General features: G+C 46.4%; 1 long non-coding RNA gene across 5 annotated transcripts in view; it reads right to left on the bottom strand.

The window, feature by feature from the left end:
- The window catches only part of LOC115066944, an 82,567-nt gene that overhangs the window by 2,555 nt on the left and 57,510 nt on the right, over positions 1–22,502 (bottom strand). The window contains exons 1-3 of one of the 5 annotated variants that reach the window (XR_003846384.1): positions 17,533–17,678; positions 9,033–9,174; positions 949–1,308 (exon numbers count right to left, since the gene is read on the bottom strand). This is a non-coding gene — a long non-coding RNA (uncharacterized LOC115066944). Of the gene's footprint in view, positions 1–948; positions 1,309–9,032; positions 9,242–9,566; positions 9,705–17,532; positions 17,679–22,502 lie in introns of those variants that run through there. The other 4 variants (XR_003846381.1, XR_003846385.1, XR_003846383.1 and 1 more) reach the window with 4 other exon arrangements.

The raw sequence follows: 22,502 nt of genomic DNA, 5'->3' as shown, positions 1-22,502 counted from the left end.
AGGCATGTAACGTCATAACCTAGTCCCAACCCTTCATTCGGGTATAGATGTTTTCCAAACTCTTCAGGTCTCCCAGGTTCTGGGGGCAAAAACAGTTCCCTGTGACTTCACTAGAGAGGATCAGCTAGAACAGGCACCGTGTTTATTGTTACTTAGCACCAAAAACATATGTCTTGGGAACCTCCTCAGAGTCTGTACACTCCTTGAGCACCAGCACCATCTACTTCCCACCCACCTCCACACCTTCTGCCTTTACAACATACACAACACACTCCGCACAGTGCCTCATGTACGGTAGTCAAAAATGTTTGATAAATATATATCTGGATGAATATTTCAGCAACTAGAGTCTCACGGAATTCCATGGGTTCATAAAATCTCATCTTGTGTAGGTTTGGTAAGGAGTTAGGAGCAATGGCAACAGAAGTCTTGGGTAAGTAAGAGCCACTGCCCAAGCTCAGAATTCCCCTATTAACCCCCCCTGCTTGCTTGCTCCCCAACCGGCCCATTTTCTCAGAACACATGACGTCATAGAACAGTTTCCTCTGAATTGAAGCACTCCCTCCAGAAGTGAGAGCCGGGCTCAAGGGACTTAGGAGCTGAACAATAGGTCACATATGAGTAAACAGATTGGAGGGGGGCGGGGGACTCTGACCAACCAAACCTCAGAAAAACTGGCTGCAGGTTGAGTTCCAAGAAAGCCTAATTTGGGGTGGAATTTTCCATGGTGCCACTGCATTTGATTCATCCCTGTTCCTGTGAGTAACCGCACATCCATGATCCACTTAGGAACCCCAGTAAAAACTCATTGGTTCACCAAGTTGGACCTTCATTCAATCATTGCTTTGGCCTGTCATATGTTTTCTACCCAGGGTGACTAGATGTGTGTCACGTGTCGTGTTTCCACAGATAACACTTGTCACATAATACAAGGTTAGTGTTATTTACCTTCTCTGGTCCCACTTAGGACATCAGTAGCTGAGGCTAGCTCACCACGGCCATGTGTGAAATTGTCAGTGAAGCAGAAGGAAGAGGTGCTGGAAGGCTGGACTTGCTACCATCATGCTGTGGCACTGGCCAAGTCTCTTCTCTGGGCTCAGCATTCTCTTCTCCAGACTTGCCAGCTTCATTGTGCTCTATGGTTGTTTTCAAGGATCTTAGAGAGCATGCTTCCTGTTAGAGGACAGTCCCCTTTGTGATGTTTCCATGTGCAGGAGACTCAGCAGCTCTTCCATTCAATGAAAAATGAAGGGAGTCAGTTTGGCAACTGTCCCCAAGTTGCTGTGGGATACCTGAGCCTGTGCCCTTCTGTATAAATGGAATGAATTAATCACTTCTCCATTCTAGGGTTTACATTTGTAATCTCTTTCGAAATTATTAAAAAAAGGGAAAATTCAGAAAAGTTTGACTTGTGAACAGACCTTGAAAGATGATTAAATTCTACTTTTTTTTTTTTGTTTTTTTGACAGAGTCTCCCTAGTCCAAGCACACCTACCTGTAAGTCACTATGTAAACCAGGCTCTCCTTGAACTCACAGAGATACACCTGCCCCAGCCTCTTGAGGGCTGGGATTAAAGGCACATGCCACCATACAAGAAAAAAATAGTTGTTTTGATAAACCCAAATTAAACTCTATTTGTGGGAGACTGGGGAGATAGCTGAGTCAATAAAAGTATTGCCACACAAGCATGGGGACCTGGGTTCAATCCTCAATAACCCAGGTTATGAAAAAAAGAACACACAAACCAAATGTGGTGGCATGTGCTTGTAACCCCAGTACTAGGGAGACAGAGCCAAGAGGAACAGCAGGGCTCCCTGGCAACTCTCTGTAGCTCAATCAATGAGATCCAGACCAGTGAGAGACCTTGTCTCAAAAAGCAAGGAGGAGAGTGACTGAAGATGGCCTCTGATGCCAACCTCCAGCATTTGCATACCTGCAACACACACACACACACACACACACACACACACACACACATACACAATCATTTAATGCATAAAAGGTTTAGGGTTGAGATATGTGGTCTCAGTATACAAGAATCTCTGGGCAGGGAATGGTCGGCTTGAAGTAGTAGTAGAAAGGCACTGTAATATCTGTCAGCCCAGGAGACAAGAAGACCAAGTCCATCTGCCTTTCAGGGAAGCAGAAAAATCTTTCTAAAAGACAGTCCAAGGACTGAACCTCCATGTTAGAGTAAGCTTCCCATCACTTGCAATAAATGAGAGATACCTGACCTGGACATCTTTTAATTTAAAAATCAAACCACACACAGACCCTTCTGTGTACTTAAAACAATAAGGGAATCTATTGTTTCACAGCGCTAACTAGTCAAGGCACAGCGGGATCCAGGGGCTGGAGGCATTTTATCAGAACCACTGTCTTTTCATTGAGGAGTCTGTGGACTTCCTTGATGGTTGCTGACTCCAGGTTCAGTGAGACACCTGTGTTCTAGTTTACTTCTCTGTTGCTGTGATAAGCAATATAGCCAAAAACCAACTTAGGGAAGAAAAGATTTATCTCATTTTACATCTTACATCATCAACACCTGAACTCAAGGCAGGAACCTGGAGCAGGAACTGAAGATCAAACAGTGGAAGAAACCTGCTTCCTGGCTTGTTCAGTTACCTTTTTATACAGTCCAGGCCCATCTGCTGAGGGCTGGGCTCTGCTAGATTAATGAACAACTTAGAAAATGCCTCACAAACATGCCCCCCAGGCCAGCCTTAAGGAGGAAATTCCTCAGTCAAGGATCCCTCTTCTCAGGTGACTATAGTTTGTGTCAAGTTGACAAAACCTGACCAGCACACCCTGTCTCAAGGAAATATGGCAGAGAATGACAGAGCAGAGCAAGACACCTGATATCCTCCTCTGGGCTCTCTGTATGTGCAGAGGTATGCACACCTGCACACACCATGTACACATGCTCCATATGTACATACCACACATACACTAATGTACAAACAAATAAACAAAAAGAAAGGAAAAACCATGCTGTGAGAAATCAGAGTTAGTCTGTAGTGTACTTACACACACACAGCTCTGTGGCAGTTGCTGCTACATGAGAATCTGTGCAAACTCCCAGGATTCCAAGAACACCTTAGAGGTAACCGTGAAAACTTTCTATTCATATTCAAATTTTTCTGAGAAAGGTCTACACTTATCGTTGCCATCTCAAAGGAAAATATGGCCTCAAAACTTTAAGAGCAGCTGCCTCGGATGTTTTATGATACACTTGCAACTCATTACTTCCTTTTCAAATCAAAAAGTAAATCTAAAGTTCTTAGCAGATGGCATATTAGAAACTTTTCTCACTATGGTGGCTAGAGGAACTATAAGGAGAAAGGGTTGGCTCGGGCTCACGGTTTGAGGGGATACAGTCCATCACGGTGGGGCAAGGCAGGGTGCTGGGCAGCTCCTGTGGTGGGAATGTGCATCCTACAGCTGGTAACATCAGCGTCAGGAAGCAAAGCCATGCTGTAACCTCAAGTCCACTTCTCTCCCCTCCCCAGAAACCCACTTTCTCTGTGTAGGCTCCACTCCCTAAAAGTCCCACAACTTCTCAGTCACTGTCCCATATGTTTCTAACCTCCCCCACGTACCCCTAAAGACACACAGTGTGTCACAGAAGTTCCAGCTACATCTTAATCCAATGAAGTTGACAACCATCGAGGATGATGATGGAAACCTTTTTCAGTCCCTTTCACAGCAGCTGGGGAAAATCAGTCATTGCGTATTGTTTTAATTTCCCCTGTGCCTCAGCACGGGGTGAGCTTTGGTGAAATACCAGTCATCACAGAGCAGTGGGTCAACACATGACTGCCAAGTGCTTTCAGGACTTTTGAAACAAGCTCTAAGATTGGTGATTTCTGATGAAGCATCATTGGTTCTCCATTAGTGGAATTACAGTTCCCTCTGCGTACTCACTGAGGACATGGAGAGGACCTCCAGTTCCAGCACAGGGACCCTGAGATGAGCCATGCATCTGCCTGTTTCAGTCTCATTTTGCCTAAACTGCTGACCACAGAAGCCTGCATTTTGAGAAAGTCTCACGCTGTGAGTGCAAGTGTTGCTACCTGGGCTGTGTGGTCCTGCAAACCTCAGCTTTCAGGTAACCGGAGACATGGTCTGTTGAGAGGATAGGATTCCTGCCTCAGCCACCATGATCATGGGATGTTTCCTCTTGAGTTTAGAGAGCTGCTATCAATGTGTTCAGCCGACATTTGATATCTCTCCTCAAACCCTGGGCTTTTCTTAGCCTTGGATTGTTCTACCCCAGGAGTCTAACACAAGAAAAACAACAGCACAGTTAACAGTAATAGCAAGTATTTTTGACTATAGGCCCTGAGTCAGACACGGCACTCAACAGTGCATTCACTGGCCCCATCACTCACTCATTCGTGCCATCAACAAATACTTGCTGAGTTTTCAGCATGTACCAAGCAAGTTTTGAGCTGTGAGAGAATTACATCTGCACGCACACGCCTTCCCGACCCCATGGATCAACGGCAAAGGGAAGATGGCTAGGAATTACACTAAAAAATGTAAACTTATTGTAACTGCACCTAAGGAGGCCACGTGCATGGCTGGATCCTCTGATCACCATGCTCGGAGCCTTGTGATTATGGGATGGTACATAGAGATTTTAAGGCTAAGGGGGTGTGAGGCATTTCCTCCTGACCATAGCGGATTCTGTGAACCATCTCTTCATTCTACAGTGGAGCTGACACTTGCTCTGTTTAAATTGTTTTCCTGAGGTCAGCCTGGTAGGACCTATATAATCTCTAGACATCTCCTATCCTGTAATTTTATCACTAAGCACACTAGCATTAACATGCATGCCTTTTCACATGATTTATATTATCGCACCCCGACAGCAAGAGCAGCAGAGCCTATCATTTTCAGAATTCCTCTGGTTTCATCTCTGTTCCTTCTTTTTCTCTCACAAAACTCTCAAAATCAAATAAAACTAAGGCACACTAAATGTTGTGTTGTCTTTTAACTTTTGTAATGTCGTTTCTTTTTTCTTGTGTTTATTGAAGAAATAATTTCAGTACAATGTCCTTTAATTCAGCTAATTGTTCACTCTCCGTCTACTTTTTTTCCCTGTAACGTTGAAACTAAACCGTTAGAATCATCAGAAGGCATGCAGTAGCCACTTAGCATATTTAGTTTCTGTTGATTATCTGGTTTGTATTATGAAATCGTTTTCCGGACCCGCCATTCATGACCTATTGTGTTTGTATAGGTGCAAAGATGTGTACGCTGCTTTTCTTCGACTTGCCATTTTCAAACTATTTCTAATATCATCTGCTAATGCTGAGCAACATATTTTTCTTACGTGTTGTTTGATTTTATTATGAACTTAAACGTTTATGTGCATTAGGTGTTTGGCTTAGTTTCAATTTTCTGATTCGTTGAAGTTGCTCTTACATAGTTCCCTGCAGTTGAACCTCCTCAGATTGGATCCTAAGTGCCTCTGATCTGATACTAGTTGCAACTGATAACTTCTTTGTCTTCTGATATGACAATAAATTCTAGCTATTAATTACATTCATATCTCATATTAATATTTCTCATCTCAAACCTGGAGTCAACCGTTTATTGGCGGATCCCTTTAGTCAGGAAGATATAGTTGGGGGGCACCGTGTAGAGGTACGTGGGTGCTTATTGTTATTTGATTGGCATAACGTTGCCAAGGCTTTTCAGTGGATAGAGCTCAGAAATCAGCATGAACAATAGAAAGAAAACTTACACATTAGTATAAATTATTCCTTCCAATTCACATTGTAGTGACATGACTTTTGCTTAACTGCTCTGATTTTATAGTTATACCCCATTTCTCTTATGATGAAATTCTTGTTTTCTAATAATGTTCTCTCTATCCTATAATTTATTTATAATTGTATCAGAAGGGCTTGGCCAGTAGCATTTTCATTAGCAATCTGATAATTGAAAGCTGTTGAAGCTTTTCGCAGTGTCCTTTGTCCTTAGGCTATAATCCCCCACCCCACATGATGGACTGCTGAATGACTGTGCATTAAAATCGGCTGAAACAACGGTTTTCTGTCTGGTGATGACACTGGTTTGCTTTGTACTTGAACTCATTTATCACCTTCTCTACTGGACTTTGTGAATTTCTTTAGAAATTATACTTTTAATTTCATAAAATTGAACATGGCACATAAACAGATGCAGTGGAAATAGAAGAGAAAATGGTTTCCTTCCTGGTATCTGAAGACAGTAAATGCGGAGGCCAGCAGGTGCCTAGGATGGTGGAGTTCTTTTATCAGAAACACCTTTGTGCTCCCAGAGCAAGAGACGACCTTGCAGTCCTTGAGATGAATGACCTGTAATATCAGAATTTTCTCCCAAAGGGCAAGGTACTGCCTGAATTGGTCAGGATGTTTTCAACCATTCAAAAGAGAGACAGTGTCCCTCTTATGATAAGCAAAGAAAGGATCTAACAAAGTCAGAGTAAGACAAAAAGTTCATGGTGTTTTTTAGCTTATTGCTATTATAACCCCATTTGTGGACTTAGTTCTTAAGCTGAGTGAAAACCTCCCTAAGAATTCTTTTCTTATTCTCTTCCTGTCACTCCCTGTTCCAGACACTTCATCTCTCTCCTTCATTAGTTTCAAGTCATGCTACAAGAGGGAAATAGGGTTGGGAGAGATGGTTCAGCAGGTCAGAGCTCTTGCTGCTGTTCCAGAGGACCTAGGTTCTGTTCCCAGCACCCAAGTCTGACAGCTCTCAACCACCAGTAACTCCAGCTGTAGGTGATCCAACACCCCCTTCTGGCCTCTGCAGATACCTACACATGGGACACACAGATACATACACATATACATAAATAAAAATAAATAAGCCTTTAAAAATATAAAGCAGGAAGAGAATCAATTCCAAGGTAGAGCTTTGTTCGAATTCTGACTAAAGTGTTGTTGACACCCTGAAACTGTATCTGACCCTGTGCTTCGATCTCCTTATCTGTAAAATGAAGATAACATGAAGAAAGTGCTTACGTTATAGGATTCTTTAGCGAATTACACACGCCAGTGCGGGTGGAGTGCCTACATGAAGCCTGCTATTCGCTCAAATTGCAGACAGTGTGATGCTTTGCTCCAGATCTTTCCCTAAGGGTGTTAAAAGGGTTAAAGTTGGTAGAAGCCATTTTTTTCGTTCTCTTTGTCAGTGCTCTTCCTTGAGAAACACGGAGATTTTGTGCTGTGTAATAACTCACTCATCTCACCCAGTCAAATGACTTCTAACTAAAGATACTTTCCAGACGTGGATTTCTAGAAGGAAAAGGGGAAGGTTTCCGGCCTCTCTTCAGCTGGAAGTAACTTGGTTCTATATTTTATGGTCCCAACACAAGACCAGGAATCACGACTGGATCCCTCCTTCTTCAAACTCCAGAAAGAGGCTGTGTGGACTTCAAGGTAAATGGGATGATCAGATCGAAGTTTTGGTGAGCCCAGAGCCCCTGGCATCATCCACTTCATGTCCTGGTGATCTTATGAAACCTATGTCTGTGCCTAAGACTCTTTGTAAAATCAGGTCATTCTAGGAGGTTTTAATTAACCCTTCTACCTTTGGAAATGCATGGTTCTAAATTGATCTCCTCATCATCCTTGATATATTTCATATTAGTTCAGAGACACATGATAGGTACCTTTCTCTCACCCAATAAAATGATCACGTCCTGCCTAAAATGGTGTCATTTGTGGGCTTCGTGGGGTCTCTTTTCTGCTCTGGGATACTAAATGGTTAGAATTAGTGTTCTAAGAAAATATAGTACCCACTATTAGCTTGAGTTTCCAGAGACTAATTTGTAAATTCTTAGAGTAAAAACAGTAATAAGATTACTACCAGAATAAGAGCTGTCTTACTCTCCTCCTATGCTCTATATCTTAATTTTGTCTTATTTATTTATTCATTTATTTATTTAGGATTTTTGATAGAGTCTCATGTAGCCCAGGCTGGCCCCAAATTCATAATGTAGCCAAGCATAGCCTTGAACTCCAGATCCTCCTGCCTTTAAGCTCCTGAGTCCTCTGGTGACAGGCATGTACCATCAATCCTGACTTATGACTCTTACTCTTTTGCCTGGATCTAAGTTCAAGTGAGACCTCTTTACTTTTAAGCCTTCCTAATCTTAGTACTATTGTTACTGGGAGATTTTATAAATTATGAATACCGTTTCTTTTTTCAATTCATTTTCTTTTATCAATCTATAAATTGCTTCATTACCATTCTGGGGGAGTAGTCCCTCTCACATCGATCTGAGAGGAAAGAGCAATAGATGGGGCTTTAAGGGACAGTGTGATGTCTAAGTACAGTTTAGTTGTTATTATGATGAGATAGACATGGCTTCCAGGGGAAATGGTGATTCAATAATTGTCTGACACTGAGAGAAAATGTCGGATGGTGTTAGCCGTAGATGTGGATTTTCTACATCTGTCCTCGGGGCAATCTGCCACTGTTACGCTTCTCCAAGTAACAAGTGCTTCCCTTCGGCAAACGGAGTCCAGGTCTCCACTCCTACAGTTTATTGTGGACACAAGGATATGGGATTTTCCATGTGGCACATCAAGGACTCTACTGAATTTTCCAGCATCCCTTTGAACTCTGGATAGGACAAGTGGCTCCAGTAGAGCCTAACCCTAGGTAAAGCACAAAGTACAGCAAGCTGTCCCACACCACTGTCAGCTAGATTCCATGCACTTGTCTGAGGAACTTGGGCAGAGCGCACTGACTACACGTTTCAAGGACACTAGACAAAGTAGCCAAGTCGCTCTTTTCTTTGAGGTAGTTCTGACCCAGGTTAGAAGGTCAGCTGCTCCATCCACCAGTCCCATGACGTTTTACACCAGCAGAGTTCAGACTAAAGTTTGGAAGTTGTTGGAATGTCATCGCCAACTCCTGACTGAGAAGGCATTTTAAAGTGAATGCACCCTGTAGTCTCCTGTGTTCCTGCTGTTTAGATCCAAGGAAAAATCCCCGGGGATCAGACTCCGTTTGTATGTACACTTACCTGCTGCTTTATTTGCATGTGAATGTGATTTGCAGTTGGCAGTGAGCGATGGCTGTTGGATGGTCACCATGGCACTAAGGATCCTGATGCCTTGGCTCTTCTGGCATCACATCCAGGGACATGCTCTCTTCTGCTGTATCACCTAGAGAATTTGAGGGAAAGGCTGTTAGTCCTTATGGATATGGAGACCTGAGGCCAGCCAGGAGAGAAGTTTGAATATCACTTCCTATGAAGACAGATTAAAGAGATGAGGCTGTCCATTCACAGTAAGAGTTCCACTGGAGTTTGGAGACCATGTCACCTCTGTCAGGTCCATGAGAAGTTCATCACTGGTGAGGTTACAGTGGTATAGGCAGGGTCAGTGCTGAGGATGGAGCTCAGTGGTACGGTAAATGCCTAGAGGCTCCAGCTCCATCCTCCAGCACTGGAAAATAAATAAACTCTAAAGCTGAAAGGAAAATAAACAAGCAACACTAGAAGAGCAACAAGAAGAAACACAGCACCAGCAAAAGAAGCCGACCACCTCTGACTTACTTCAGAAGTGGACCACCTCTGACTTCAGAAGCCGACCACCTCTGACTGACTTCAGGAGCCGACCTCCTCTGACTTCAGGAGCCGACCTCCTCTGACTTCAGGAGCCGCCCTCCTCTGACTTCAGGAGCCGACCACCTCTGACTGCCTTCAGGAGCCGACCTCCTCTGACTTCAGGAGCCGCCCTCCTCTGACTTCAGGAGCCGACCACCTCTGACTGCCTTCAGGAGCCGACCTCCTCTGACTTCAGGAGCCGCCCTCCTCTGACTTCAGGAGCCGACCACCTCTGACTGCCTTCAGGAGCCGACCTCCTCTGACTTCAGGAGCCGCCCTCCTCTGACTTCAGGAGCCGACCACCTCTGACTGCCTTCAGGAGCCGACCTCCTCTGACTTCAGGAGCCGCCCTCCTCTGACTTCAGGAGCCGACCACCTCTGACTGCCTTCAGGAGCCGACCTCCTCTGACTTCAGGAGCCGCCCTCCTCTGACTTCAGGAGCCGACCACCTCTGACTGCCTTCAGGAGCCGACCTCCTCTGACTTCAGGAGCCGCCCTCCTCTGACTTCAGGAGCCGACCACCTCTGACTGCCTTCAGGAGCCGACCTCCTCTGACTTCAGGAGCCGCCCTCCTCTGACTTCAGGAGCCGACCACCTCTGACTGCCTTCAGGAGCCGACCTCCTCTGACTTCAGGAGCCGCCCTCCTCTGACTTCAGGAGCCGACCACCTCTGACTGCCTTCAGGAGCCGACCTCCTCTGACTTCAGGAGCCGCCCTCCTCTGACTTCAGGAGCCGACCACCTCTGACTGCCTTCAGGAGCCGACCTCCTCTGACTTCAGGAGCCGCCCTCCTCTGACTTCAGGAGCCGACCACCTCTGACTGCCTTCAGGAGCCGACCTCCTCTGACTTCAGGAGCCGCCCTCCTCTGACTTCAGGAGCCGACCACCTCTGACTGCCTTCAGGAGCCGACCTCCTCTGACTTCAGGAGCCGCCCTCCTCTGACTTCAGGAGCCGACCACCTCTGACTGCCTTCAGGAGCCGACCTCCTCTGACTTCAGGAGCCGCCCTCCTCTGACTTCAGGAGCCGACCACCTCTGACTGCCTTCAGGAGCCGACCTCCTCTGACTTCAGGAGCCGCCCTCCTCTGACTTCAGGAGCCGACCACCTCTGACTGCCTTCAGGAGCCGACCTCCTCTGACTTCAGGAGCCGCCCTCCTCTGACTTCAGGAGCCGACCACCTCTGACTGCCTTCAGGAGCCGACCTCCTCTGACTTCAGGAGCCGCCCTCCTCTGACTTCAGGAGCCGACCACCTCTGACTGCCTTCAGGAGCCGACCTCCTCTGACTTCAGGAGCCGCCCTCCTCTGACTTCAGGAGCCGACCACCTCTGACTGCCTTCAGGAGCCGACCTCCTCTGACTTCAGGAGCCGCCCTCCTCTGACTTCAGGAGCCGACCACCTCTGACTGCCTTCAGGAGCCGACCTCCTCTGACTTCAGGAGCCGCCCTCCTCTGACTTCAGGAGCCGACCACCTCTGACTGCCTTCAGGAGCCGACCTCCTCTGACTTCAGGAGCCGCCCTCCTCTGACTTCAGGAGCCGACCACCTCTGACTGCCTTCAGGAGCCGACCTCCTCTGACTTCAGGAGCCGCCCTCCTCTGACTTCAGGAGCCGACCACCTCTGACTGCCTTCAGGAGCCGACCTCCTCTGACTTCAGGAGCCGCCCTCCTCTGACTTCAGGAGCCGACCACCTCTGACTGCCTTCAGGAGCCGACCTCCTCTGACTTCAGGAGCCGCCCTCCTCTGACTTCAGGAGCCGACCACCTCTGACTGCCTTCAGGAGCCGACCTCCTCTGACTTCAGGAGCCGCCCTCCTCTGACTTCAGGAGCCGACCACCTCTGACTGCCTTCAGGAGCCGACCTCCTCTGACTTCAGGAGCCGCCCTCCTCTGACTTCAGGAGCCGACCACCTCTGACTGCCTTCAGGAGCCGACCTCCTCTGACTTCAGGAGCCGCCCTCCTCTGACTTCAGGAGCCGACCACCTCTGACTGCCTTCAGGAGCCGACCTCCTCTGACTTCAGGAGCCGCCCTCCTCTGACTTCAGGAGCCGACCACCTCTGACTGCCTTCAGGAGCCGACCTCCTCTGACTTCAGGAGCCGCCCTCCTCTGACTTCAGGAGCCGACCACCTCTGACTGCCTTCAGGAGCCGACCTCCTCTGACTTCAGGAGCCGCCCTCCTCTGACTTCAGGAGCCGACCACCTCTGACTGCCTTCAGGAGCCGACCTCCTCTGACTTCAGGAGCCGCCCTCCTCTGACTTCAGGAGCCGACCACCTCTGACTGCCTTCAGGAGCCGACCTCCTCTGACTTCAGGAGCCGCCCTCCTCTGACTTCAGGAGCCGACCACCTCTGACTGCCTTCAGGAGCCGACCTCCTCTGACTTCAGGAGCCGACCTCCTCTGACTTCAGGAGCCGACCACCTCTGACTGCCTTCAGGAGCCGACCTCCTCTGACTTCAGGAGCCGCCCTCCTCTGACTTCAGGAGCCGACCACCTCTGACTGACTTCAGGAGCCGACCTCCTCTGACTTCAGGAGCCGACCTCCTCTGACTTCAGCCACTGTGAAAACCGCAGTGGAAGGACTCACATTTGTTTGGAGGTAAGAATTAGCCTCACTCACCTAGCCTCAGTAAATCCTCCTGTGAAGATACGCGGATCAGAGTGAGATAATGCGTGCAGAAGGCACGGGCACGGAGCTAATGCATCCTCATTAATTGCTAGTTACAGCTCATGTTACTAACAGTAGCATACTAATAGTATTTTTTAGTAGTAATTAAGACCATAATAAGCGATGAATTGGAGATATAGCTCAGTAGGTAGAGTGCTTGCCTGGTGTACAAAAACCCCTGGGTTCAATCCTTAGCAACACATAAACCAGGTGTGGTGGTGCGTGACTGAACACCAGCGCTAGGGAGTCAGAGGACCAGGACTTCAAGGTTATCTTCAGATACATATTGAATTTGAACCCAGCCTGGGCTGCATAAGGTTCCAAAAGACTGAGATATTATGAATTTTCTGCTGTTTCAAGGGCAATCAAGGTAGTCAGTTGTCTCTAGGTATTGCAAACAATGGTGCCAAGCAGGTTCCTGAAGGGACTGGACGTGATGGGGGGTGGTTCTATGAAGCACCCCTCTCCTCTGAGTACCCATAGCACATTCTTTTTTGGTGATCCACCTTCCTTTTGTTTAGTGCCCCTGTCCCAAAGCCCTGGCAATTTCTGGGCCAGATTTAGCTGTGTTGCCACCCTATAACCATCTAAAATTAGGAAGTAACTTGTGTAGCTTTTTAATAAACTACTTCAAGGTGTGTTATCAGTGACTGAACAGAAGGCCTTGATTACAGTCTCTTTGGCATTTTGACCTCTGATTCTTGTTTTTGTCTGACTGGTCAAAGCTGGAGTAGTGTCATAATCTGCGTATGGGATAAATATGTGCCTGTGTGTATATATGCATGTATGTATGTATGTATGAAAGGTCAGATGGATGCATGCATGGATGTATATATTGATGAATGCATGAACAGATAAATGGATGGGTAGATGGATGATGGATGGATTGGTGAATGGATGGATGGATTGATGGGCAGACACATAGATGGATTGATGGATATAGGAATGGATGGATAGATGCATGGACAGATGGACAGGTAGACAGATTGGTGGATCGATGAATGGATAGAGGGTTAGAAGAATAGATGAACAGATGCGTGGATTGATGGGTAGATCGATGAATGGACTGGTGGATGAATGAATGGATAGATGGATGGTCAAATGGATTGATGGATGGATGGATGGATGGATGGATGAACAGATGGAGGGATACTTGCATGCATATACTGATAGATGGACAGATGGGTGGACAGATGGATGAACGATGGACACATGCTTGTATATATGTACAGATAGATGCACGGACAGATGCATGGACAGATCAAGGAATGCATGTATGTGCTGACTGATGGATGGACACATGGATGGACAGTGAAGCACAGAGCATTTCAGCTGTTCTGCTATTTGCTGCTTTACTCAACAGCTGAACCATTGAATATTCAACAGATGAACAGTTGCCATTGGGTTCTGACAGTGACTCTGCAGCCTCTGCTCTGTCCTCTCCTGCAGCTAGCATGTCTTCACCTCTCCAGGCAGCCCAGGTTCCCCTCACACATGCATTCTAGATGGTCTTGCAAAGTCTTACACATTACACTAAATTATATCTCTTATTCTCTTAAAAGTTATATTTGAGTTTCAACAGCTGACTCCTGGGAGCATCACCTTTAATGTTTTTCTAATTATTTTACATATGTGGGTATTCTGCCTGTATGCGTGCAAGCACACCCATGCATGTAATGAGAGGCCAGAATAGAGATCGGATCCCCTGAACCTGGAGTTAAGGACCACAGCAGCTGCATGGTGGAGGGGGATGGGGGACCTCAGAGAGACCCACAGAGACAAAACCAGAAGATTAAGGCATATCACAAAGAGGTTTGTGGAGGGTGTAATTTATTTATTTACAATCTGTGTACATATGTGTGAGCCTGCATGAGTACATGTGCACCATGTCCACGCAAGAGCCAGAGCCCAGAGGAGGCTTCAGATGCTTTGAAACTGGAGTTACATAAGGTTGTTAACCACCATGTGAGTGGTAGGAACTGAACCCAGGTCCTCTGCAAGAGCAGCCAGTGCTCTTAACTGCTGAGTCATCTCTCCAGCTCTGAAGCTCCATCTTTAAATAAAGGAAATTACATTTTGTGGGAGAATTTCAGGTATCAGGGTGCAGAGAAAATACAGGCTAATTTCCTGCTTCACAAATTCAAGATTCTTTTGTTACATAGTTGTAGGGGATATAGGATGACAGGTGTTTCTAGGATTTCTGTGTTTCATTAAGAAATAGATTTTGCACATCGGTAGCTCTGTGGGAGACAAACTGGGCCAGAACGCAATATGTAGCAGTCATACTTCTGAATATAAGAGGAGCGCATGAAACGACATTTTTCATTTCAGGGAGCTCTACAGAAGGGAATTATGGTGCCTCTTTAACTCTCCAGCTCCTTTCAGTTAAACTTAGAAAACCATGAGTTGATTTACTCGAATCAAGTATTAAAAAGGATATTATGCGAAGCGGCAATTAAGACTTAAGTGTCATCATTTACTTCTCCTGGAAAGCATTTGTTTGCCATCCTATGACGGAGCTGTTAAATTGGCCACATCTGGAGATACCCCAAAGACAATGCTGTATCAAACCTCATTTTCAGAGGGCGCATCTGCTTCCAAAGAAAAAATAAAAATAAAAGACAGCCAACGAAAAATCAAAGAACCACAACAGATCTGAGGCAGTGGGTGATAAGCTGGTTACCATGGAGAGCTGCTGGATTAATTTGCACCCTCTTGTAGCTGTGGTCTTGCAGTATCATGATGGCTCTTTAGTGCACAAAGAATTCTACAGAGATGAAATTCCCACCCAGAGCCGTAGGTCCTTCTGTGAGCGTGATGATACCGTGTCATTGTTGTGTTCCTCTGAGGTCTTCACAGCCACCATAAAGAAAGCCTAGAAGTCATGGTTCTGTGACATTAGCCTGTCCTCCTCTCATGGCTACTGCTGAGTGGACCAGGGCGAACACTGGCTCACAGGGACCACTTCAGTTTCCTTGCTCAGGTCTTGAGCATTTAGATCTGTTTCAGGTTCATCTGCTTGCTTCAATCCAATAAATATAAACTTTGAAGCTTTAAAACAATTTTTTAAATTTATTTATTTTGTGTGTATGAGTATATTTCCTGCATATGTGTAAGTACACCCATGTCGTGCAATGCCTGTGGAGGACAGAAAAGGGCATCGGATCCCCTGGAACTGGAATTACAGACTGTTGTTAGCCATCATATGGGGGCTAGAATTTGAAACCAGGTCTTCTTCAAGAACAGTCAGTCAGTGCTCTTAACCACTGAACTGTCTTTCTAGCCCCTAATCGTTGAGGAAGCTGTGTTTAGCCAAGGGCTCAGGGACGTTTGGGTGAAGGATGGAGAAAATGGTGGCTGTTTTGCTGAGATCTTAGGGTCAGAGCCTCCGCCCTGGCAGCCCAAACAATCCAGGTTTGGCCACCTGTCTTTAATAGGACAAATACAGTGACAAGTGAGAAGCAGATAAGGGAGATTTACCAACAGAGCTGCTCTGGGACAGCGAGCAGAGAGGTCCAGCGACTCCTGAGTGTTTCTTTGGGGTCCCGACAAGAGACTGAGGTTTAAACAGAGAACAAGAGACATGTGACTAAGATGTCCTGACCAAGGTGCGCCCTGCCCATCACTGACCCACCATTCCCTTGACCAGTCTCTCCTCCTCAGCACCCTGGGGAGTTGTCAGAACTATGGAAAATCTCTTCCTGGAGACAAGTTCCTCTGCCCGGCCCCAGGCTTCGGTCTTTCCCTCTTCCATCGAGTTTCCTGGGGAAATCCTGGTTTCCTGACGTCTTGAAGTCTGTGTCTCAGGAGTCTGGCAGGCAGAAGAAGCATACAGGTATCCCTCGAGAGGATTTTTGTTCTTCCAGGACAGTGTTCCCACAGCGTCTGTTTCTACATCCTTGGCCTTTCTTGGTTTCTGAGAGCTTGCTCGGTTTTTCTTCAATATGTTTCCTTTTTTTGGTTGAAGTAATTTTCTATAAATTGGAAGCAAAAGAATCACTCTTTACAAGGTTGAGAAGGCTTGGTTTCTTGGCTGTTAATGGTAAGATTTCACCCAAAATTCAAATTGTGGAATCATTCAGTCCTTTTTTCCTGGATGGATGGATGGATGGATGGATGGATGGATGGATGGATGGACAGATGCATGGACGGGCAGATGCATGGACAGACGGACAGACGGACAGATGGATGGACGGATGGATGGACATGGAGAAAATCTGTCTATGTCTGCCTTTCTACCACCATGCTCACCCGCACCAGCACTTAGGGAGAAAATTCCACTCAGTAGAACCAGAAGCTTCATCCCTACTGGCTGGCTTTCATAGTGCTGGAAGGTGTTATGCATGCTAACAGAAAAGAAATGTGATCATCAGTCTTGCCCAGTTGTGAATCCTGGCATGAAAAGCCCAGCAGTACAACAGTCAGACATACGGGAGTAACCAACCACTTTCTGATGGGACTTAAAGAAGACTTCACAAGATGGAGCCCATACCTGACACTTATACCAAGCCTGGGAACTTGAGGCTAGACATATAATGTCTCTTCTGGGTGGGGCTGGAGAGATTGCTCAGTGGTTAGAGCACTGACTGCTCTTGCAGAGGACCCAGGTTCCATTCCAACACCCACATGGTGGTTAAAACTATCAGTAACTCCAATTCCAGGGGATCTGACACCTTCTGCCATCTGTAGGCTTTGCACAACATAGGTAAGGTACACTTACATACATGCAAGCAATACAGTCATACACATAAAATAAAAATAAAAACATATACCATCTCTTCTAATGAATGCCTGTCTGCCTCCCTCCCTCTCTCCATCCCTCCCTCTCTCCCTCCTTTCTTCCATCCCTCCCTCCCTTCCTTCTTCTTTCTTAGATAGGCTCTCCCTGTAGTCACAGCTGGACTGGAACTTGCTATCTTGCTATGTAGACTGGCTGGCTTTGATCTCACAGAGATCTGCCTGTCTCTGCATCCCAAGTACTAGGATGGAAGGCATGCACCACCACACCTGGTCCTTCTCTATTTCTTCTAAAATGGGAGGAGAAATTGGTATCCTAGATGACAGCTTCTCCCAAACCTAGACTGTTAAAGTAATTCTATGTTATTAGAAAACTGATTAAGTTGATGTCCCACTCTGGAATGAAAAAAAGAGACAAGAATGAGATTCCCTGAGTAAGCATGTCTGAGACATGGGCATTATGACAGGACCACAGCATGAAAGCACAGACCCACCACCTGTCCCAACTCACCAGTTCTTCATGGCCACACTGTCTTCTTTGGCTAAACTGACACAGTGTATGGAAGTTATTCACTGACGTTCCCATAGCTTATATCCACAAATGGGGGTGGGGGTGGAGATTGGTGAATGTTTTCAGATGGTGGAGGTTCACGAGGGACACTGAAATGGATATGGATGGATGGGGAGTAAGGAGCTAATCAGAAGAGTTTTAAATGCCATGGAGAGACAGACAGATAACAGAATGGAGAGGGCTCAGGGAGAGTTCAGGCCCCAGCACCAGACACAGAGAGTACAGTGGGGGCCCTGAGGAGAGGGACACAGGTCCTACAGGTAGAAGTGAGGTCCTTCTTATACCTGTCTATGTGGGATATCTTCGTAGCAACAGCCGGAAAATAGCCCCTTGATTCACAATCAGGAGGCAGGGAAGCGGGTAGAGGGCACAGGTATGGCCACCAACACCCCCTTTGTGTAAAATAACTTCTCAGGTGAGAGATTCTGGCACCAGAAGTCTGAAAACTAGGGGCTCATAGTGTCTCAATTGCTTCCTGTGGGTATCTGGGAGGGGAGGGGGTCTCAGCAGGGAGGGCACCCGAGCAGCAGATCCTAACACGACCTTCTTACAAGAAGTGTGTAATCATTGTCCTGTATGTGCTTTCAGGTTAAAATTCCATCTATTAGTCAGTAGGGCAGGTTAGGGGATCTCCAACCAAAGGGCTGTGGAGCTTCCAATGCCCTCACCCCTCCTCAGCTTCCAGTGTCCCCACCCTAATCACCTTCCAGTGTCCCCACCTCCTCTCCTTCCAGTGTCCCCACCTCCTCTCCTTCCAGTGTCCCCACCTCACACCTTCCAGTGTCCCCACCCCCTCTCCTTCCAGTGTCCTCATCTCCTCTCCTTCCAGTGTCTCCACATCACACCTTCCAGTTTCCCCACCTCCTCTCCTTCCAGTGTCCCCACCTCCTCTCCTTCCAGTGTCCCCACCTCCTCTCCTTCCAGTGTCCCCACCTCCTCTCCTTCCAGTGTCCCCACCTCCTCTCCTTCCAGTGTCCCCACCTCCTCTCCTTCCAGTGTCCCCACCTCCTCTCCTTCCAGTGTCCCCACCTCCTCTCCTTCCAGTGTCCCCACCTCCTCTCCTTCCAGTGTCCCCACCTCCTCTCCTTCCAGTGTCCCCACCTCCTCTCCTTCCAGTGTCCCCACCTCCTCTCCTTCCAGTGTCCCCACCTCCTCTCCTTCCAGTGTCCCCACCTCCTCTCCTTCCAGTGTCCCCACCTCCTCTCCTTCCAGTGTCCCCACCTCCTCTCCTTCCAGTGTCCCCACCTCCTCTCCTTCCAGTGTCCCCACCTCCTCTCCTTCCAGTGTCCCCACCTCCTCTCCTTCCAGTGTCCCCACCTCCTCTCCTTCCAGTGTCCGCACCTCCTCTCCTTCCAGTGTCCCTACTTCCTCTCCTTCCAGTGTCAGCACCTCACACCTTCCAGTGTCCCCACCTCCTCTCCTTCCAGTGTCCTCACCTCACACCTTCCACCACATCACTAAAGACCAGGTATTTTAAATCTGGAAATGTTTCTTCTACATCTTACCAAGATTTTAACCAATAAGCCAGTAAAGAGCGAAAATCAAAAGGCAGAAACAAAGCAATACAATAGACAGTTTGAAAGAATGAATAAACTTCAGCACAATAATCAGACTGAGCAGAGACATTGGAATTCTTAGGACAAGAGCTTAAAACCATGATGATTGATACGCTGAGGGCATTGACAGGATAAGATGAGTACTCTCAAGCATGCCTAGATGCCATAATCAAAGACAGCAAAATTCTGAGAAACAGTCAAAATATATTCAAGATCACCATCTTATTTTTAAAGATTTGTTTTCATCATCTAAATTATGTATAGAAGTTTGTGTTAGTGTGTGTGTGCACAGGAGTGCAGGTACCCTATGAGGACAGATGTGTTGGATATTCTGGAGTTGCAGGTGGTGAGGACATCAATATAAAAGCATGACTCTCACCTCAAAAGAATGCTGCAAGGCCCAGAAACCCCCAGAGACTCTTTTCTCTTTTAAAAACTGGTGATCTTATAGATGCCACCCAACCCAGGAGCCGAGATCTGAATGCAAAATTGTCTTTGTAAGAGAGACTAGAGGCAGGGGAAGGCACCTGGGTCTCCTTCTCCACAGGAAGACCCGCCCCTCTGAAAGCTAACTTTACATGTGCTCTGGCCTTTTGGCATAGCTTTCTATAAATCATGAAACACCACAAAGAGCCGACTCTCCCCTAATAAATCCATTTTTTCATCACTAATTTTTGCTTCCTAACTTCTAGGGGACACATAGCAACTGAGGTGGCAGATTTAGGAACTAAGTAACAGTGGGATTGACAGGTCATATTGTTACCAGGATCTTGTGCTGGACTCTCTTCAGTTTCCCCCACCCTCACTGTGATCTTAATCAAATGAATTCGATGAGACACATGCAGTAAGGAACCCTCAAGGGTGGGGAGTGGCCAGTGGCCGGGGGTCACTTTAGGTCTGAACACTCTCAAGGAGGGAGAGTGGACAGTCACCAGAGGAATCACTGTAAACCTGAACAATCTCAAAGGGGGAATGGACAGTGGTCAGAGGGGTTACTGTAGACAGGAACACTCTGGAAAGATAGTGACCTCGCAAACTTTGGGGAAGCTTAGAATGTCTTATCTCCATCCAAGGCCAGAGATACAAAGAAGATCCCATTCTTTTGAAAAGTAATCAAAGTCCTGCAGATTCAGTTCCTGGTTTTCCAAGCCACTGATGGGGCGGTGGGGGGGGGCGGTACAGCTATCCTAAGGACACCTTCAAGCCTACTAATCTCTAGCTATCTAACAATATCTGTTTTATGATGTTTTATATTTTATTATTTTTATTTTTGTATGAGTGTATTGCCTGCATATATGTAAGTGTATCTGTGTCATGCAATGCCCCCAGAAGTCAGAAGAGGGAATTGGAACTGGAGTTACAGATGCTTGGAATCAAACTCGGGTCCTCTGCAAGATCAGTCAGTGCTCTTAACTGCTGAGTCACCTCTCCAGCCCCCTGTCAGTATCTGGATCATATAATAGTTCTATTTTTACTTTTGAAGAGCCTCCATACTGATTTCTACAATAGCTGTACTAATTGACCGTGCAAAGTATTCTAAAATGTCAAAGAAGAAACAAAGGAAAGAATTTAAGCAGAGGAAAGACAGTCATGACATCCTGTGGTAACCAAGGCCACCCTCCTGGAATCCCAGCATTCACAAGGCAGTGTTGGGAGGATGGCAAGTTCAAAACCAACCTCGGCTACATAGATGGACCCTTTCCAACAACGCAGACAAAAACAACAAAACTGTCCACTGCATTTGATGCCATGAATTCAAAGTTGAGAGCAACGTGAGGAAGTCTGAATCAGGCACATGGGAGCCAGAATCCGGAACTAAATGTATTCCTTCTAAGCACGGCTCTGGGTTTTATAGCATAAAATTCTTGGCTCCATCACACTTTGTACCCCGCATGTTATCCACCGCGACTAATTCCACAGAATAATCATGACGACTGTCACAATTAATATATCGCTAAGCTGCTAAAATGTGGACGGAGGCAGCCTCTTGCTGTTCTTGATCTCCAATTTGTCAGACATCCATATACAATCTGGTGTCAACATCTGTTATAATTGATCCCAAAGGGAGAGATGTTTGTGTTCCCACATGTTGGAAAGTCTGCCTGTAACATGTCCTCCCCTTTGCCTTGAAGCTGTACATGTCTGCCGTACATGTCTGCCATACATGAAGCTTGCTCCTGTCTGTGAGTGCTGGTGTCTTCCGTTACCTGCCCCAGTCTATCTACCTTCATCATGTGAATCCTCCCACCACCACCACCCCCACCATCATCATCATCATCAGTTACCCACGCTTCCTCACTTTGCATAAACAGTACTTATTTTTTGAACTTGGTTTTAAGTGCTGTGAAAAACAGTGGTTTTCCCTGTTGTTAATTCAGTCAGGTTCTGTCTGGTTCTAGAAAGACATGTGTAGCTGACAAACTCCAGAAGGAGACAGAGTTCAGGAAACGTGGCAACAGAGATAAGACATTTTACAGTTTATAAAGATGTAAGTGCTAAAAACCTCATTAAATTTTTAAATGGCATTTTAATATGTTGTCTCTTTTAGAAAGCTGTGTGAGAATGTATCTTTTTAGACAGGAAAGAGGCAGTGATCTTAACTGAAGAGCTCCAAAGGGCACACGTTAGGTAGCTGTGTGCCTGGGAAAACACTCTCCCAAGAGGTAAGACTCCAGTGTGCACAAGGAAAGAGTAAGAGGATAGGAGCTGCCTTCAAGTTCAGAGGACCAAGGATGAATGAAGGGCTCACACTGGATCCATCCTGACTGTGCAGATGTTCCCAGACGGCTCTGCTCTCCTTATTAGAGGTTCTAGAAAACTGGTCCAGCACACACTCAGGTCCAGCAGACATTTACTATGGACACATGTTGCACCAGGCACAGTACAAAGAATTTCTAGATTTAAAAAAATTTTTTTCAGTTTTTCAGAGGGAGCATTTGATTACAGCCTTAGCATAATAACCATTTCCAGAGCAAAGATACAGACGGCTCTGCTCTCCTTATTAGAGGTTCTAGAAAACTGGTCCAGCACACACTCAGGTCCAGCAGACATTTACTATGGACACATGTTGCACCAGGCACAGTACAAAGAATTTCTAGATTTAAAAAAATTTTTTTCAGTTTTTCAGAGGGAGCATTTGATTACAGCCTTAGCATAATAACCATTTCCAGAGCAAAGATAATCTCTTTCAAAAGTGGCTATGAAATTTTTAGGTTCACAGTTGAATTAATACAGTTACACAATATTGAGCTCAGTATAAACCCTGTAAGACATAAAATTGAATGTTATTTTATGTGTATGTATGTATTGCCTGCATGTAGGTAAGTGCACCCATGTCATGCAATGCCCGTGGAG

This window comes from Nannospalax galili, unplaced genomic scaffold (assembly GCF_000622305.1).
Source record: "Nannospalax galili isolate Female #2095 unplaced genomic scaffold, S.galili_v1.0 scaffold1524, whole genome shotgun sequence".
Classification (NCBI taxonomy): Eukaryota; Metazoa; Chordata; class Mammalia; order Rodentia; family Spalacidae; genus Nannospalax; species Nannospalax galili.
This window is presented reverse-complemented; position numbering and strand designations above follow the sequence as displayed.